Source organism: Balaenoptera physalus, assembly GCF_965194825.1.
Source record: "Balaenoptera physalus genome assembly, chromosome: 15".
Lineage (NCBI taxonomy): Eukaryota > Metazoa > Chordata > Mammalia > Artiodactyla > Balaenopteridae > Balaenoptera > Balaenoptera physalus.
The window spans coordinates 22810117-22825846 of record NC_138894.1 but is presented as its reverse complement, the minus strand read 5'-3'; the positions used below and the strand labels follow the sequence as shown (position 1 = coordinate 22825846).

The following is a 15730-nucleotide window of genomic DNA, read 5'->3' as shown; positions in this document are numbered from 1 at the left end:
AGGCAGAGAACAAAAATTTCAGCTGTCATTTGCCTGCTGGTGACTTAAATGCATTGCCTGAGTAATTTCTTATCATTTTCTGACTGACAGACAACAGTCTGGTGCATTTTGAAGGAAGAGTAAGGGGACCAGGGGTCTGAGAAATAAGGGATGGCTTTTATGCCATTATTTTTACTAACTCTAATTTAAACCAATTGCATGGACAAAAACCCTGTAAATATTTTACAAATGACTTTTAAAGTTCTCTCAATAATATCTAATAGTTTTGAAAGTCACTACAAGACAAAAGCGAGGGACATCTCTTTTTTTTTGTTTTTAATTATTTATTTATTTATTTATGGCTGTGTTGGGTCTTCGTTTCTGTGCGAGGGCTTTCTCTAGTTGTGGCAAGTGGGGGCCACTCTTCATGGCGGTGCGCGGGCCTCTCACTATCGCGGCCTGTTTTGTTGCGGAGCACAGGCTCCAGACGCGCAGGCTCAGTAATTGTGGCTCACGGGCCCAGTTGCTCCGCGGCATGTGGGATCTTCCCAGACCAGGGCTCGAACCTGTGTCCCCTGCATTGGCAGGCAGATTCTCAACCACTGCGCCACCGGGGAAGCCCGGGACATCTCATTTTGACAAGACAGCACTTGGTCTACATTAGGTTTTTTTTTTTCCTCCTGTCTGTCTGCTGCCAATTAAAACATAGAATTATAAATTTAAACTTAATTTAAAATGACGCACAAAGCTATAAATGAATGCTCTCCAACATTAAAGAGAGATCTGATTACTCTTTGGCTTGTATTTTTTGGTTTATCCCCTACCAGCTGGACTAGAGAATGAAAAATCAGAGTAACAACAACAAAACATCCTTGAGAGATTATTCTACCTCATTTAACTGGAACTACTTTTCCCCTTTCCACATTCTTGGACCATTTGAAGTCAGAGGTGTCCTCTGACTCCAGGAAGATACTGTATAGCAGTAGCATGAAGTATCCCTATTTTTATTCAAGCACCTCCTTCTCTAAACTATCCCCCTCTTACCACTTTAGGGCCTTGTGGTGCCTCCCACAATCTTACCCATTCTTTACTCAAAGTCTATCTGGGTCCACTTGCTTTCTACTTGTTCCAGTACACGGTATGCTTTTCTCTTTTTCTACTCTGTTCCTATCTTTTGTCACAAATCATTTGGTACTCGGCATTTACTTCTTGAAGCACACTCTACCTTCTTAGCGTCGTTCTCCTGAATCCATAGGCTGAGCCTAAGGATAAAGCTTGGTGGGAGGAGCATGCGACAGCACTGTCCATGGTCCTGAAACATCGTTCTAGGCTAAGGGTTTTTTTTTTCTTAACCCTACATCTGGTGATTCCTGTCCATATTCTCTCAGGGATTTTTAATTTGGTACAGTGATGGTGTCACTAAAAAAAAAAGGCAAAAAGATATTGGGCGGGAAAGATAGAGGAATGGACAGATAGTGGTCTAAAGTCATTGCCTGGAGAGCATAAGTCACATGGGTTTGACACAATCTTAAAACAATTGCAGCAGATACCAGCTTGGGAATGAAGGAGGGATGTAACACAGCTGACGTTGCCAGTGAAGAAGGAGTGGAAAAAATGTGTGCACCATGTGATATAAATCCGTGCAACTGTTGGCATGAGCAAACACACTGATGGCTTGTAGGCGAGAAGGCCAGTTTGCATCATGTGAATGCAGTATCACTTGTGTCATACCAAACTGCCATAGGTTTGTTTGTCTCTATTTTTCTCTCTTGATTTAAAAAGTCACTTGGCACTGTGGCAGAACAAAGGTAAGTGTAACTTACCTCTCATATTTGATAAAGCTGTGCACCTTTTTCGGTTCTAGCACTTCTGTAACAGTTAATTCCACCACCATCAAGCCCCAGTTGATGGGAGCACTTGCTCCCTGAAATCTCTGTGTAAGTTCCTCAGTTAAAGTATAACCTCCGCGAGGACAAACACCGTATACTAAACATTTCTGGACATCTCAAAATGCCTAAGTAGAGTGCCTAGTACAAATTAAGGGCTCAGTAATATTCTTTGAATCGATAAAAGAACCACAATGCCCTCTACAGAGACAGCACTCAATAAAGGCATGTGAAATGAGCAATTGTGCCATTTGTTTTAACACTTCCATCCTCTCCTAGTCCTTTTTAAAGTCCAATCCTCTTTCTCTTGGTCCTCCAGATCCCAACAAACCTCCCTCCTGCGCCAGTCACTACCTTCGCTGCGCTGGGGCGCTGCCCTCCTCCTGCCACGCGCCCTCTCGGGCTCTCCCTTTCATCCTGTTCTGCAACCCTCGTCCCCTTCTCCCCCAGGACCTCTCCCGCACCGGGTGTCTGTCCCTGGTCCTCGGGCGGCTCACCGCGTCCCCCGCCCCGGGGTAACGCGGTTGTCATGGACACGGCACCTGCGCCCTTCGGCAGTGCCCCTTCGCCACCGTCCCCTCCCCCCACCTGCGGCCGGCCTCGCCTCCCCAGCTCCTCCCCGCCCCGCCGGCGCTCCCAAGGCCGCGCGCGCAGGTGGCCCCCACCCCGTGCCTTCTCCAGCCCCGCGGAGCGCGGAGCCGCGGGAGCCGGGGGGCCGCGAGGGCGCGCGAGAGAGCAAGCGGCCGCGCCTGCGCACTGGCCTCTTCCCCTAGCGGCGATCTGGGCCGCTGCCGCTCGCGCTTGGGCAGGACGAGGGGCGGGCGGGGGGAGGGGGGAGCGGCTTCGCTTCCAGCCCCGAGTGAGGCGGAGACCCGGGCTGGCGGGCGGAGCAGGAGGCAGCGCACCTCGGCCAGAGGCGGCTGCAGCAGCTGCTGCCCTCTTCCCCGCCGCCGCCTCTCCAGTCCCTTCTGTGATTACCCCTCCAGTTGCTGGGAACGGACGAGAAAGAGGAGGAGGGCGAGAAACTCCCACCGACCCACAGAGGTGAGTCCCGGGCAGAGCATTCTCCATCCTTGCCTGCCTCCCTCCCTCCCTATCTCCCTCCCATCCTCTCCATCCTCCCCTCCCTCCCAGCTCCCCAACCCTCCCGCCCTCATCCTTCCCAACATCCCTCTCTCCTCTCCCCTCCTTTCTCCCTTCCAGCCTTTCTTTCATCCCTTTCTTCCTCTCTCCCAGCCCCACTTCCTTCCCACCCTTTCATTCTTCCCTGTCTTCCTTGCAGCCACTCGCCCTAGAGCGCAGCTCTGCCTCCCTTTTCTCTTGATCCCATCTCTTTTTTCCCCCTTTCTTCACCCCTTCCCCGGTGGGAGATCCCTTGCCTGGCACAACTGTCCGGATTCAGGGGCTTCCAAAAAATTGGGTACATATACTGAGAGACACACTCTTGTACAGTGGATGCCCTGTGGATTTCAATGTTATTTGGGTTAAGGGTCAAGTTGGATAGAGTACTGGGAACTGGAAGGCGAAGAGGGTCGGTCGAGGAGGAATCTATGGATTTTTGCTGTATTAGGGTGGGGGTGGGGAGGGTTGTCACTTAGACACGTTGCCAACAACCCCCGACTCCCCTCTGTAGCAGTTTCTTTTTTCTTCTGGGAATTACATATTCCCAGTGTGTGTCTCACTAATTTAAAATCCAGCTTTCCCGGCTTTGATTGTCTCTGTGTGAGAAGCCACAAGGAGGGAAGAGGAGAGAGAAAGAGAACAAGAGAGGAAGAGGGGAGGGGAGGGGGAGGGTGGTGACAGTGGATGCTTGTATCCTTTTCCCTTAGGCCTCTTTGGGTTGATATTTTCAAACCACCCGCCTAATATTTGCCTTGGTATTGAACCCTTGTGTCCTTGGTTCTGTCACTATCTATACTTCAGAGGCAGAAACTCTCTAAACTTTAATGTGTGTGCACCACAGCATTATTTGTGGAATGTTTTGGTCAGCATACAAAACACTAGGGTAGATTGATTTGGGAAAACAGGGAGCAGAAGAGTGGAAGAGATGCACTTTTGTTCATCATGAGTTAACTTCTAAAGGAGGACAATGGACAGTTTGGAGTAATGAGGTTATACTCCACAGGCTTAGAAATATACCATTTTGATAGCATTAGCTGCATTACACCTTTAGCAGATATTCTTACCCTTTTTCATCTATGTTACAAAAATTGTGAAGCTGTTGGAAACATACTGTATGATTTTGTCTGTGTTTACACCAGTGGAAAAGTTAAATTAGCTCTGGGACCATCATTAACAATTTAAAATTTCAGTTGGTTTTGCACCACTTGTTTTCACCAAATGATATATTTTACTTTGCTTTCTTTAGCTTACACTCTGATGCCTTCTATTACATATATTAATAGTGATTTGGCAATGTTCCTTTTGGCAAGCATTGTTGCTGAAAAGTTTATTCATACATGGCGGGACAGCCCTGTCTCAGAATTTTTAGTATATTCATCATTTCAGAAAGGTCCAACAAACAGTATAACTCAGAAATGGAATATTTAGAAGCCTGTATTTTGTTCTATCTATACTCTCTTTAAAAAATAAAAAAAATAAAAAATATAAAAACCCCTTAATATTTATAAATAGCTATGTTTTATGCTTAATGAGTATCTGGGGAGGGACTGAAATTAATGGTGGATTCAGTGAAGCTGTCAGTAAGAAACTATGCTGTGGAGCAAATTACTGATTTTTTTTTTCTTTTAAGTTATTATATGCCACTAGTGCAATATGCACTTTCACATTTTACGGGAATGTAAAGTAGGAGTTGAGATGAAGTGAATTACCTTCCGAAGTGATTGAGTGCTGATTTGATGAAAAGCTGACACAGTTAATCATCTGCATCAGTTTTTGGGAAGTGTGTGATATTAGGAATGATGGATCTACCCCCTGCCCCAACTCCCCTTGATGGGAATGCAATTCCATAAATGGCTTGGCTGACTGAAGCCATGTGGCAGAAGCTTGGTCGAATTGTCAGTGTTACCAACATTCTAATGCAGAATTGCCATCAACCCTGTCCAGACTTGAGTGGTTACATTACTTAATAGCGGACACAGTTGTAGGTAGGGGTGTTCTGTTGTTGTTGTTGTTGATTTCCCTGGAATGCCATGAAGCTAGTGAAAGACTTTGATAGTAATTATATATGAATACAATAAGTCAGTTTTATCCTAATGTACTTTCACATGACTTTTCCCCTTCCAGCATCTCTCCTGTTCTTTCTTTGTGGAGCTTCATGGTTGTGAGTGTGGGGAAGAGGCAGCCCCTCAGTCAGCCCTGCTTTTTCTTGATTGCAGTTTTGCTATACAGAATGATGTGGGTGTATGCCTCTGTTTTTAACGCTGTGCTTACTATGGAAACAAAGATACTGTTTATTTGTCTACTTTGTAAACATTCATCTACTTAGTGAAAACAAAACTTATGAGGTTATTAACAAATAGAAAACATTTGTTTACAGCAAGATTTTGAGAGAGAGTTGAGTTAAAATGAATAAAATATGAAACAGAAGAAGAACTGGCATCTTCAAAAAGCAGCCTGCTACTCTGATCATTATTCAGTTTACAGATAAAGACCAACTTCCTCTGAAGAATTTAACTTCTGGAGGTTTCTGCCTTTGGTTCACTGGACTGTTAAGAATGTATGGTACAGACAAAGACCCAGTACAACATCTTGTGGACCTTGTAGGAAATATTCTGGAACATTCTCTGTGCCTTTCTCAGAGTTCTTAAAACCTGCTCAACCCTCAGCTAAGTATATGCACTATTCAAAAGATGTCAAAGACACTCTCTTTAACCTTAGCTTACAGCCTAGTTGAGGAGAACAGGCATTTGTGTGAGGTCATATTTCACAGTGGCAAAGAACAAGATCTTTGGAGAGAGCTTTCAATTTTAGTGCATGCTCTACTTAAGTAGTAGAGTGTTATGCCCTTTCGTAGTATTTAAGTCTTTCTCCTCACTTACAAAATGGGAATTATGGTAGACCCCGATTCTTAGGATTGCTTTAAGGGTTAGTTAAATGTGTTAAACACAGTACTTGGGATAAACACAGTGTGTCTTAAGCATTATTATAACTAGGAGAAATGGCTTAAAAACAATCCAAGACAATATATGATTATTTACTGGAAAGAAATGAAAAGCAAGTAGTTAGAGGGATTCTGAAGAGGACGGTTGTTTATGTAGCCAGAGAAAGATTATATTCAGGAGTAGCACTGGGGCTTGGACAGAGATTCCTGGGAAGGATTTCATGCAGGGTGGGTACCACAGCTGGAACAAAAGCAGAGAGGGAAGAAGCACCGTGTGTTTGGGAAGACTAATTACTTGAATACTAGGGAGTGTATTAAACGGTATTAAACACATACAGTCAGAGTAATTACACTATCACTTGGGACAAGACAACTTGTTGTATTGTGGGATCCATTTTATCACAGAATGTGCAGCTACCCAGAGGACCTGTTTGAGTTCTTTGTCTCACGCAAAGCCCCACACCAAGACGCAGAATTCAAGGTCTGTGTCACAATGAGGACCCAGAGTATTCTTTCTCTTTTCTTTAAACTTCAAGGCAGAGAGAAAGTTGAGCTTTCTAGACAATAAAGATTTAATATCATGATTATCACAAGTCTCTCTTGTTTTGCCTTAACCCACGAATATTCCAGAATATATACTTGGAGAATAGTAACCATGATTATTTATTTTGTCATACATAAAGCTGGTAATTGTAAGGGTAATTGTATTTCCAGGAACTTTATTTTTACTTCGTTGTTGACTTTTGCTTGTTACCACAGGCCCTTTTTCCTCTTTCTTTTTTTGGTGTTCAAGATTATTAACGATTCCAAATGGGTTATGCCCTTTCAAGTGTTTACTGGGAGACTAGGGTGTGATGACACCAGAGGGTCTGTCTGGGATTGTACACTGAGCAAGTTAAATATCTGCTAAGTGTGGGGTGATAGTTGCTCATTGGCTACGTCTGTTGACACACCTTTATTTTTGGCTGGTGTTTATTAACTATTTTGAAATATATATCCCTGAAACATGTATCCAAAAGCATAAATGATTTGAATTATTCTATCAAAAAAGGATTTTCAGAAAATTTTACCTGCAAGTTACAAGTTTCAGTGTTTATAGTGCTCATGTTAATTCATTTTTAATAGATAGACATAATTTCATTCCTTTCTCCAAAATAGTAAAATACTCTTATAATTTTTTTTTGTAGTTCTAATATATACAAAATTAGTCTCATGAATATTATGTTAAGATATATAGCTAAAAACGTGAATATATTTCCAAAAGCTAGAAGTTTAACACCATAGACTGTAGCATTTTTATTTTCCATTTTGGAAGTTTTCTTAACATTCTGATGTTTTAAAGATGCAGCGGATCTAAATAAAACATTTTCAAATGTATCACGTCTAGTCAGTTTCATGTTACAGCACCAGTGATTTTTGACAAACTACTTTCAAATGTTTTAATTTTCCTCATAAGTGAATTTTTATCTTGGAGATGAATTCTAACTCAACCACAAATACGCATTCTACAACTCTTTGAGATCATTACTTGTAACACATTATAAAAAAGTGATAGTCTGACCTTATAAAGCTTAATTTTATAGGGCTTTTATTCCTTCTTATTTAAAGGCCATATCTGTGTATACAACTCAGACTGTTATCTTACAGATGTGAAGACAGTGTGCATTAAAGGGAGTGAAAAAGAAGCAACTGTGTTCTCTGTAAGTTAAGGTGGTGACCTTAACTTATAGAGAACAGGGAACTGTGGAGTAAGGATGAGATAAAATTAATTAATTTTGTTTCATCTATTGAGCTGAACAATTTATAACTGCCTGTTAAATTAATAGGACACTTTTAATATGCTCATATGTGTAAATTGGGCTCATATTGTTCATCACGTACCTGCAGTAAATCCAATATCTTTTTTTTTTATGACGCCTTGATGTTTCACAGCTAAAGTCATGAACTCTTAATGGGGGCATGCCAGTTCTCCCACAGCCTACTCAGAAACCACAACGACTCCCTAAAAGACCAGAGAATTGATGTTCCTGTACCAGAGCAAGTGGGCTCGTTGCCCAGTGCACAACAGAAAGACCAATGCTGAGGCATTGGTCTTTTACAGAGAAAAAAGGCTTTATTGCAGGGTGGCCAAGCAAGGAGACAGGAGGCAAAGCTCAGATCTGTGTCTCCATCAGCTTTTGAGTGGAGTATTTATTTTGGAAGTAGGGAGCAAGAGGGCAAGAGGGCTCAGAAATGAGGGATGAAAAGTAAGTGTAGATTTCATGTAAGTTTCAGGAGTTCTCTGCCCAGCAGTTTCAGCTGGCCTTTATGCCTCTTCACCCGGGAGCCGGTTTTCTTATGTAACATGGGGTCGGCCTGTGACATCCAAAGCTCCCTATCAGTCATTTTAGTCCTTCAATGTGCCTGTGGGAGGGGCTGTCAGCAAGTTGTTTCTAAATCTGCAGTTTCACTGGTACATTGCAGAGCAATCTTGGTGTTTTCCGTGTATCATTTTGTTTCTATCTTGCTTCTACCTTATGGGCCTTGAGCTTTAAGATAAAGGGTATGGTTCATCCCCATCTGATTTTTTTTTAAAGATTTATTTATTATTTATTTATTTAATTTATTTTTGGCTGCGTCAGGTCTTAGTTGCGGCACGCGGTATCTCCGTTGAGGCATTCAGGATCTTTCGTTGCCGAGCGCGAGCTCTTCGTTGTGGTGCCCGGGGGCTTCTCTCTAGTTGTGGGGTGCGGGTTTTCTCTTCTGTAGTTGTGGTGCGAAGGCTCCAGGGTGTGTGGGCTCTGTAGTTTGCCGCACGCAGGCTCTAGTTGAGGCGTGTGAGCTCAGTAGTTGTGGCACGTGGGCTTAGTTGCCCCGCGGCATGTGGGATCTTAGTTCCCTGACCAGGGATGGAACCCGCGTCCCCTGCATTGGAAGGCGGATTCTTTACCACTGGACCACTAGGGAAGTCCCCAGTCCCATCTGATTTTAATTGTGGTTAGACAACAGTTTGGTGAGAATCCCAGTCTTCCAACTTTATCTTAAATTTGTAGGGCCTGAGGCAGTTGTTAAACATCATTGATGCATCTTTTAGTGAGGAGGTAGATTTATTTCTTATTGTGTCCTTAACTACCTCAGAAAGAGCTAATTGCCCTCAACTATTTCTAAGAAAGGGTGTCCCACAATTCTTGAGGGTTTACCACTTGTGCTCAATATTTTTCTTCAGGCACTGATATCTGCCAGAGTAATTTCACAAGATGCGCTTGCTTTTTCCCTCTAAAATGCAGAAATGTCATAAAGAAGTATATACAGAATTCACTGGGAAAAAAATGTCTGCGTCTAAATTTATCCCTCTGTTTACTTATGCTTTCTATGTATTTTTAAAATCATATTACCTAACATGAATTCATTCAACAGGCATTTTTAAATGTCTGCTCCATGCACAGCATTGGGCTAGAAAGTATAATTTCATAGCAAAACTGAATCAGGAATCAGGACACCTGGGTTTTTCCTCCAGATTTTCAACCAGTTAACTAATTATATGACTAAACAAGCCTCAAACCCTCCAAGGCTTATTTATTTAATCTGTATTTTAAGTGACTTAGACCAGATGATATAGTGTCTTATAGCTATAAAATTCTATAATTCCATATGTGAATTTCCCTTAAAATTTCAAGGCGTAATGATTTATTTCTTACTGTGTCACTCCCCCTGCTTTTTTTTTTGAAACACAAATTGTTGCTACTCAAGAAAACTCTTTACCTTCAGTGCTTTCCCTTTCCCAAGAAAACTTCAGATTTAGCTTCACAGTGTCTCTGGGCCAAGGAAGAACTAAGAAATCTGTCCCTTTCTTAACCTCTCCATCCTTCCCTCTCTCTCCTTTTTAAAATTCCTTCCTGGGCTGGAGATACAAGTCAGTTGCTACCTCTGGATAGGGACTAGCTCAGTATATGTTTGGCTTGTTGGAGTAATGCCACTGTCTTTGAAACGCTATATGGCATTAATGAGTTTAGAATTAGGTAATACTTATTTAAGTAGTTACATATACTCTAAGGTTAATGTTTTTGCCTCAGGCACAAGCAAAGTCTTATCCCCTAAATCCTATCCCATAGGACTGTGTGGTCACCTGTCTTTCAACCAATCCAGCTCCAAATTCCCATTAAAATTTTTTATGATCAAATTTGTTGAGGTATGTTTTACATATAATAAAGTACATCCATTTTAAATACTGTTGTGTGTTGATAAATATACCTATGTAACCACCACTGCAATCGAGATGTAGAATATTTCCATTGCTCTAAAAAATGCCCTTCCACTTGATCTGCTTTCTGTCTCTATAGATTAGTTTTTCCTGTTCCAAAAGTGAATATAGATTGAATCATGGAATATGTACTCATTTTTGTCTCCTTATTTCATTGAGTATAAATGTGTTTGAGATTTGTCTATGGTTTAGAGTATATAAACTTCTACAAGAAATTATAGGAGAAACTCTTTGTGAATTGGGGTTAGGTAAAGATGTCTTGGACAGGGCCCCAAAAGCACTAATCATAAAGTTAAAAGAAAAACATAAACTAGACTTTATCAAAATTAAAAAAAAAAAAAAACTTTTGTTCTTCAAAAGACTCAAGACTTGCTAGATCTATGTATCTTTATTTCTATCTCTATATAGCTGAAAATGGACTAATTGTATATAGAACTCTTACATCTCAATAAAACAAACAATCCAACCAAAAAAATGAACAGAATGTCTGAAGAAATATTTCATAAAAAAGAGATACCAGTGACCAGTAAGCACATGAAAAGGTGATTTAAGTCTATCAGTTACCCAAATAATGAAATTTAAAAGCCACAATATGTTACCACTGTACAAACACTAGAATGGCTAAATTTAACAAGACTGACAATATCAAGCTTTGGAGAGGGTGTGAAGCAAGCGAAGCCCTCATACGTTGCTGGTGGGAATGTAACACTTTGGGAAACATTTTTCTCTTAATGTTAAAAATACTCTTAACGTATAACCCCGAAATTCCACTCCCAGGTGAAATGAAAACACGCACAAAGGCATTTACATGAAAATTAATAGCAGCTTTTCTCATAATAGCTTCAAACTAAAAACAGCCCAAATACCTGACAAATCCCCATCTTAAAGTTACTTTTTTGAAGTAGAAAACAAAGCTGCTGATGTATTTTATTTAGAAATATGCCCTTATCTGTAACCTGGCAGCAGAGGAAAGGGAAAGCATTCAAAAAGATTTGTAAAAGTGCCAAGAAATGCAGAGGTTGGGTGGCTCCAGGTATTAGACGTTGGTCAGTATCCTCTCTGCCCTTCTCTCTGATCCCTCTGTGTCTAGACCTCATCCTCAGCATTGGTGTCTTGGCTGCTGCAGTTCTGAGCACACCATCATGCAACAGTGGTATCTCTTCCAGAAAAAACGAGGAAACTTTTGCCAAAAGTTCTCCCTCACCTCTGATCTCACTGGCCAGCACTGGATCCCCAATCCACTCAGCAGTAAGGGGAAAAGGAATACCATACATGATAGATTTAGACTAATGAGGAATCCACCTGCTGGGGCTGGGATGAAGTCCTCTTTCCCTGAAGCTCCTGGCTGTGTGGAGGAGGTGAAGGGGATGGCTGAGCTAAATGGCAGTTTAGTTAAGAAAAAGGGAAATGAATGTTGGGTCAGCAAGCAGCAGTGTTTGTTACAGTTTTAGAGGCCTGCCATGATGTTGTCAGTCTTGTGGGAAAGAGGTTGAAGCAGAAAACTAGGATTGTAGTCACAGCTTGTTATTGTGGGAATGCATACAGAAACAGGTGACAGAGGTACCCTAGGAAAAGAGGAAGGGAAACATTTAGATCCTAGCACACAGCATGAACCGGTGGAGGGAGGAGGAGTCTAGATCCACTGGGATCATTCAAAGTGGGCAAGCATACACATAGTGACAAGCAGAGCTAGGCATACTGGGGCCCATGGAGTTGGGACAGGAGGCAAAAGTCAGTGCTGGCAGTAGTCTGGAATCCAGGCAGGCAAACTCGATTGCAGTTTGCCCATCTGTGAAATCAGGACCTCAGGCAAGAAGATTTTCATGTTTTGCTTGTTAAGGCAGAAGCTAAAACAGTAATTATTTTCTGTTTTTTTAAAGGTGTCAACCACTTTAGATTCTGTGTCAAGGAGAGGAGACATACCTTTGCTTTTTCTAATATTTCCCTGTTATAATCCTGGGCCCCCATTAGTTTCTTAATAAATACTAGCTGATTGAATTGTCTCCAAACTCATTCTGTCTTTGAACAAATCAGACAGGTTTTCTGGTTAAACACATGTTGCAGTCATTCATCAGATACTTTCTTACGAATTATTCAAATTGCTGTTTTGGGGGTCACATCCCTGGATCCATATATGAGTAAGATATAGTACTTGACCCTGTGAGTTGACAGTCTAGTAGAGGTGAAAAGTATCTGAATGGTTTAATACCAGAGTATGATACAAAGTGTATTACAGTGTGGTACTGACTTCTCAGGGGCGTGCATCAAAAGTCCAGGCAGACCCCAAATTGGAAACATTTTCTCACAAAGGATGGGAGAGAGATGGAGGGGGGGATGACCTTGTATTAGTACTTGTAAATTCAGTCCTGCCTTGGTCTGGGAACTGGGACAGGGCTGAGCCAGCAGGAAGATGGGATCAGTGAGCACAGCAGTGGGAGAGGTGAAGTCACATCCAGGATAACTGAAGCTGGGATGCTGATAACTGCTCAGTGGGCAGCTGAAAAGTGGGACTGCAGTGAAGGTGATAGGCTGGGAGTAGAGAAATATTTTGGCATTTTCCGTATAAAGGTATCTCAAGAATGCAATAACAGAAGATACACTGTTTCAGAAAGAACATGTTTTGTCTTTGACACTTCAACAATACATGCCCATTGTAGAACATCTAGAAAGCAACCAGAAAAAGAAACTTGAAAATAAAAATTACTGCAGTCCGTCTATCCAGTGAACATTTGGCGAATTTTGAGCTTTTTTCCCCTTTGAGTATATCTGAATTTGTCACGTAGAGGTCATTTTAAAGCAAAGCTGAGATATAATTTTATGTCCTATTTTTTTAAACTAAACATATCTAAGCATTTACTGAGAGTAAAAAAACCTTCCTTTATGTTAATTTCTGTGTAATATTACATTGATTGGAATTTAAGTTTCTAGTTTTTGGCTGTCTACAGAGATGAAATGTTTGCATTGATCTGCCTTCAAATATGGGCTGAGGTTGACTTTGGGGGCACTGTGAGAGTGCCTCAAAGATATAGATGGTCAATGTGTATATATGTATATAATATTTTAAATATATATAATATTTACTTAAATGGTAACATGGTATTGTATACCTCATTTTTATTTCACATATAGCTTAGCTGGTAACATGAGTTATCACCATTATATTTTCACTGCTGCCTATTATTTTATAGTGTGATTATACCATGCTTTATTTAATCCTTATCTTTTCATAGACATTTACTTTGTTCCTGCTATTTTGCTATTTCAAACAATGTTGTGGTGAACATCCTTACATTGGTTTCTTGCCCACATGTATTAGTATATTTTTTGAAAGGTAGATTGATCACTGTAATTTTGGGTCATGAGATATATGCATCTTAGATTTTAGTAGTTGATGCCTAATTACTCTTCAAAATGGTAGTACTAATTCATATTCCATCAGCAGCTATGAACGTGCATATGTCCTTACTCTTTTACTAATACATGATAATTTTAAACTTGGAAAAGTTTACCACTGAATAGGTAAGAATGGTATATCTTTGTCTTAGAGGTTGTATCTCTGATTTCTAGAAAGGTTGATTATCTTTTCATTTGATTTTTTGGCCTAATGGCCAAGTTTTGCCTCTGCTGTCATGAGTGTGTTCACATCTCTGCCCATGTTTTTCTAGTGGATTATTTATCTTATTTTAATTTATAGGACTTATTCTCTGGGTATAAAAAATTTGTTGTTATACTGTTTTAACTATTATGGAGTATGCTGTGATATACAGTAAGTGATGGCTTTTCTTTTTCCAAAGTTCCTTATCTATTTTTGTACCATTTCTTCGGAAGGATATGATAACGAGGTTATCAAATTCATTAATAACACCTTTGGTATTTTAACTGGTATGGTATTTAATTTAAGATGATTTGAGGGAGGGATAACAACTTTCTAACTCGTAGTCTTTCCATTGCCATGTCTCTCCATTTATTAAGGCCATTTTTTGTGCCCTTCAGTATTATGAATTTTCTTCCTAGTAAAAGTCTTTCTCTTTTCATCTTGAGTTTATTACCATCTTTTTAAAAAAATATTTATTTATTTGGCTGTGCCAGGTCTTAGTTGCAACACGCAAGATCTTCATTGCGGCATGCGGGCTCTTAGTTGTGACATGCGGAATCTAGTTCCCTGACCAGGGATGGAACCCGTGCGCCCTGCATTGGGAGCACGGAGTCTTAACCACTGGACCACCAGGGAAGTCCCTTGAGTTTATTACCATCTTGTTTGTAGTTTCTATTGCTGTTGGGAAAAGGTTTACTTTTCTTTTACATTTCTTAAAAGGGTATTGCTGATGTAGAAATTATTCCTTTTGATTTTTATATTTGGATTTAAACCCAGTCACCTTGTTGAAATACTTTATTCAAAAATTTTGTTCTTTATCTTGTGTTTTTCTTACCAGTTTGTATGACCTCTTTATATGGTATGATAACAATTCATGGTTCAAATAGTATGTATATGAAAATAATAATATAATACTCATTTTTTCTGTTAGTTTTTTTCTAATTTTAAATAAAATATTTTTTCTTCTGTTAGATTTAGTATGAATGAGTCATTCTTCCTATGTGAAATACATTATACGGTAGTCTAAACACACCTTTTTGTTTTTAAAATTATTCTCAATATTTGTTTCTTCCATAGTAACCCAAGTATATTATTATATTTATACCAATATCAGTATGTTTTGAGCCTTTCTCTACATGTGTTGTGTACACAGATTCATGTACTCACTTCCAAATATTCACTTAGTGCTTTTCTAGGCCTTTATGAACATTTTTGTGTGTAACCCTTCAAAGGCATGGGCTTTGTCTTCTCTAGATCTTGGACTGAGTTGATTGAGCAGTGTTCTGATGACAGTGATAACATGCTTATGATAATGCTCATGATATCAATAAACTTTAAAAATTTATCTTAATGACTTTATTATTTGGCTATTTGATACCTTAAATATTATTTTGTCATCCCTTTCCTATTGAAACTGTTGTGTTACATACCATCTCCATCCTACAGGCAGCACTGTTTTTTTAGAAATGCATAAATACTAAGACAGTGGCCAGTTCAGCACCACTAAGAAGCTTTGGAAGTCTCCAGTTCCTGCCTAGAATTTAATTTTTTGGCACTAGATCTTCTTTTTTCAAACCTGAGGGGAAGCTTAACTTTGGTTTTATTTTCATGATCTTCTTTTATCATGAAAAATTATTATTTTGAATGGAAACGCTTCACTGATTCTGCAAATTGAGAATATGGGCAAATTGCCTTGAATTGTAATTATTCATCTGGTCTAAGCCTTATGCATACATATCAGTATTGATTTATCGTTAATAAACCCATCACCTTAAAATCCTATGATCCACACTAAGATACTGTAAATAGATGATATAAATTTAATATTGAAAACTGTGGTTTTTCTCTGTAGAATATTGAATATGGATGTGAAATTAGTAGCAAGTGGCAAGTAATGATTCATAGAATTGTAAGATATTTGTGTTAATGCCAAATCACTAAATCTAGTTCTCAGAAATGTGGTTAAC

At 40.0% G+C, this 15730-nt stretch overlaps 1 protein-coding gene across 1 annotated transcript in view; it reads left to right on the top strand.

Annotated features, from left to right (window-relative positions):
• The first annotated feature begins 2686 nt into the window (after positions 1-2686).
• The window catches only part of CTNNA2 (catenin alpha 2), a 1185886-nt gene continuing 1172842 nt past the window's right edge, over positions 2687-15730 (top strand). The window contains exon 1 of the mRNA XM_082425912.1: positions 2687-2909. The gene's annotated coding sequence lies outside the window, so the exon portion shown is untranslated. The remainder of the gene's footprint in view (positions 2910-15730) is intronic.